The 3,983-nt window shown below is 52.2% G+C and overlaps 1 non-coding gene across 1 annotated transcript; it reads left to right on the top strand.

Moving 5' to 3' along the window:
- The first annotated feature begins 3,102 nt into the window (after positions 1–3,102).
- On the top strand, positions 3,103–3,185 carry TRNAL-CAG. Its single transcript has one exon. It is a non-coding gene; the product is annotated as a tRNA-Leu (tRNA).
- Positions 3,186–3,983: the final 798 nt, after the last annotated feature.

The raw sequence follows: 3,983 nt of genomic DNA, 5'->3' as shown, positions 1-3,983 counted from the left end.
GGGGCTCTCCATCCCGGAGCCTCCGCCGCCCTCGGTGCGGTGCCGGGCAGAGTAGAGATGGGATGGACCACGGCCTCTCAGGTGCCCGGCTCAGCCCATGCCACAGCAGCTCCCAGCCGGGCAAGGCCTCGCCATCGGATTCTCCTGCCTGGACTGGATCAGCTCGGTGCCCAGCTCCGTTATCACCCCGACGTTATCTCCGGTGTCACCTCACACCGGGCCCATCAAACCCGCTCTGTGCCGGCAGTGTCAGAACGCGCTGCTCGTAGTGTGGATGGGACCCGAGTCGTCACTAAGTGGACGTAGGGTATCAGTTTTCAGCAAATAAACTCGCTCTGTGTCAAGTGAGGTAACAGCAACACTACCCTGGAGAAGGCGTGTCCGACTGCCGTGGGCACTGTACCCGTCATAGGAATGGTCGGTGATGTCGCGATCAGCCTTGCTCAGTGGAGGAAAGCTTTAGAAACCCTCTCAGGGTGATGTGTTTCTTCAGTAAATTACTGATGCCATAAAAGACTGCTCTTCCTAGCGTGACAGAACCCCCAGATTAAAGAGTGTTCTTGTACCGTGTAGTTTCTGCTTTCTCTGCAGTGTGTGCGTATTGGTTACAGATGTCTCGATGCTCTCGACAACAGTAAGGATTACAGTCTGGTACAAAGAACCCGGTGGCGTTTGACAGCTGTAGTTTATCTCACTGGCTTAAGACTCCCTCTGATGAAATGGAGGCTTTGTAACACATCGGAATTTTAATCCTTGGCTTTCGTTCAGAGAACCGGGATGAAACAGAAGTGACTTTACCTGCGGTGGTTGCAAACCTTTCCTGTCTAATCCTAAACTAGTTGGCATGACTAATAATCTGTACATTAGGCAAAACCATACTAAAACCTGCTTGTGTGTTCTAAACCAAGATTTAAGAGTATTGTAACAAATCTATGTGGAATGATTGTGTAGTCTCTGTTTCTAGCCAGCATCAGTCCCTTCACTTTCTGCAACAGGCAACCAAATCAACGTTGGCTAGAAAGAGGGTGGAGTGAGGGTAGCAAAGCCACGGGTTTGGCTTGGTTATGCACTGCCAGCCTAGCCAGTGGAACAGATCCCTCAGCAGTTTGGAGGAGGAGGAGAAGGGGAGTATCTGGCACCCCAGCACAGCCCTGTGGCAGGGGGCCATGATGATGGATGTTGAGAACAAAAGGCACTTCACCACAGTGTGCCCATATTTACCTTCGAGGGAAGAATTCCCAGGTGTTCCCTGGGTCTGTGAGATCCTTCTGGAACCAGAGTGCATTGCATTCGGTAGATTGGGATGTCACTTTTACTAAATTTTATAGAGGTATTTTCTAAATGTAAAAGGTATCTTTAGTTTGAAATTATGTAATCTTTGTAACACTGGCTAATGTAGCTTTACAACCATCAGCTTCAACACTGTATACGATCGAACAAAAGGGCACAGTGGGGTTTTGTAGCCAGAGGTTTCTCTGTGAGTCCTGAAGCCTGTTCAGCTCCAGGTTGTCACAGCCTGCTATGTGATGCATGGGTCATTTTTTATTAACGTGTCTGCCAAGTTGGATGGTCAGCTGTAAGGATACTACATGTCTATCCATGTACTAAGTACTTCCTGTTACTTCAGTTTAATTTATTCTCCAATCTGAGATGTAGCTCTCCAGCTCTGTGCTATACTGATTTTTCTGCGAGTCGAGTTAGCAGCAGTTTTTTTGTTTGGTTGGTTTGGCTTGTTGTTTTGGGTTTGTTTTTGGTTTTTTTTGTAGGACAAGAAGATACCTGCTCCACCATTGGATCTAACATATGTGATTGGTCCAGCAGCTCTAGATGCTCCCATCAAGACGGTAGGCAGCACAACATCCCTCCTTGCAAACGAGGCTGGTTGTGCATCTGAGCTTGTTGAGAATGTGCGTGTCGTGACAGTCATGGTACTTTTTCTACCATTGGGATGCACTTCAGGATGTTCAGCCATTCAGCCTTGCTGGACTGGTTACCTGCTGGACTGTTTGACTTCTCCAGGTTACACTGAGGTGCTAACATGCTTAATTTTAATAAAGTATATTTTGTTTTCTTATGTTTCCTGTCTCCTTGTGGTGTATATATGTATTTCTGAAAGGATTGTGGCTGTAGCTTGTCTTCTCTTTTGTACCATCTTTTTATTCCTCATGAACTCTACAGCTGGAATGTGGGGATATCTTTGCATTCATGTAGGGTGAGGAAGAGGTTTTGAGGTCAGTTCAGTGTAACACACACCTACCTACGCAGAGGTTGGAGCCATTTTGATGAGCAATCAGTCACAGGCTGCTCTCTGTGTAACCAGGAGGGATTTGAGCAGAGAGCCAGGCTCCCCACAGGGCTTCCCCCAGCATGGCTCCCCTGTCTAACACCCGATGGAAGAAGGAGAAGGCATGGCCTCCCATGAACCAGCCTAGTGCACAGAAGAGCTTGCATGTGCTCTTAGAACTTGTAATTCCACTTGCCAAAGTTCCTGGTTTCAGATTGATTGAGAGCTGTTAGTCTCAAGCAAATGTAAGCAGCAAAATTTTCAGCTGTGCCTCAACCATCACATTTTTTGGTTGAACTGGGAATGTTAAATGAAGCTGCAGGATGGGGAGGTGATTGTCCCACTTCGCTCTGTGCTGCTGCAGCCTCACCTTGAGTTCTGGGAGCAGGTTTGGGCACCACAGTACAAGAAGTATCTAAAGCTGTAACAGAGCAGCCAAAGGAGGCCATGAGGATGGTGTAGGGTCTAGAGGGGAAGCCATGTGAGGAGTGGATGAGGGTACTTGTCCTGTTCAGCGTGCAGAAGAGGATACTGAGGGCAGAGCTCCTTGAGGGCTGCAGCTTCCTCCGGAGAAGCAGCAGAGGGGCAGCACCGATCGCTGCTGTCTGTGACCAGTGACAGGATCTGAGGGAACGGCTGAAGCTGTGCCAGGGGACGTTTAGGCTGGACGTTAGGAAAAGGTTCTTCACCCAGAGGGTGGTCGGGCATTGGAAAAGGCTCTCCGGGGAGGTGCTCACGGCCCGAACTTTGAGAGAGCGCAAGGAACGTTCGCAGAGGACCCTCAAATACAGCACGGGCCGCGAGGGCCGCCCAGCGGTGTCAGGATGGCCGAGCGGTCTAAGGCGCTGCGTTCAGGTCGCAGTCTCCCCTGGAGGCGTGGGTTCGAATCCCACTTCTGACAACGGGTAGCTTTTTGCATTAGGCTCGCCCGCAGTTCATTCGTTCATTGCTTTTAATTTCGTGCGTTTGTTCCGTTGCGGTTTTTTTTTCCGCCTTCCCCCGCCTCCAGGGGAGACTGCGACCTGAACGCAGCGCCTTAGACCGCTCGGCCATCCTGACCTGCCGGTGTTTCGCCTCCTGTGGCCACGTCCCATCGAGATCTCAGCCGGGCGGTTGTGTCCGGTCCCTGCCGGGACACCCCGCGGACAGCACCGGGCCCAGCCCTGTGTCACGGTCTGCATTAACGACCTGCGTGACGGGACCCTCGGCACGTGATACCAAACTGGGAGCAGTGGCTGAGAGTCCAGAGGGTCCTGCTGCCCCTCAGAGGGATCTGGACCGGCCCGAGATACGGGCTGACAGGAATCTCCTGGAGTGGAGGGTGATGAGGCACTACGCAGATTGTCCAGAGAAGCTGTGGCTGCCCCGTCCCTGGAAGTGTTCAAGGCCAGGTTGGAGCAAGGCCAAGGGCTTGGAGCAACCTGGTCTAGTGGAAGGTGTCCCTGCAAGGCAGGAGGTTGGAACGAGGTGCTTTAAGATCACTTCCAACCCAAATTATTCCAGGCTTTAACAAGGAGACGCGTGTCGCCCGGGCCCCGCAGACGATCAACGTCAGGCACCAGGACGCGCTGGGGGCCACCAAATGTCGCCGGTGGGCACCGAGCAGGACACGGCTGCACAGAATGCTCGCGGTGGCCCGGGCTGCTCCAGGCAGAGCATCGCCAGGATGCGGGGAGCGGGGGCTGGCACGGCGGGGGCC

The sequence above is a fragment of the Corvus brachyrhynchos genome, unplaced genomic scaffold (genome assembly GCF_000691975.1).
Source record: "Corvus brachyrhynchos isolate BGI_N302 unplaced genomic scaffold, ASM69197v1 scaffold26, whole genome shotgun sequence".
Taxonomy (NCBI): domain Eukaryota; kingdom Metazoa; phylum Chordata; class Aves; order Passeriformes; family Corvidae; genus Corvus; species Corvus brachyrhynchos.
Note: the sequence above shows the minus strand (reverse complement) of the source record. Positions and strands in the feature narration are given on the sequence as shown.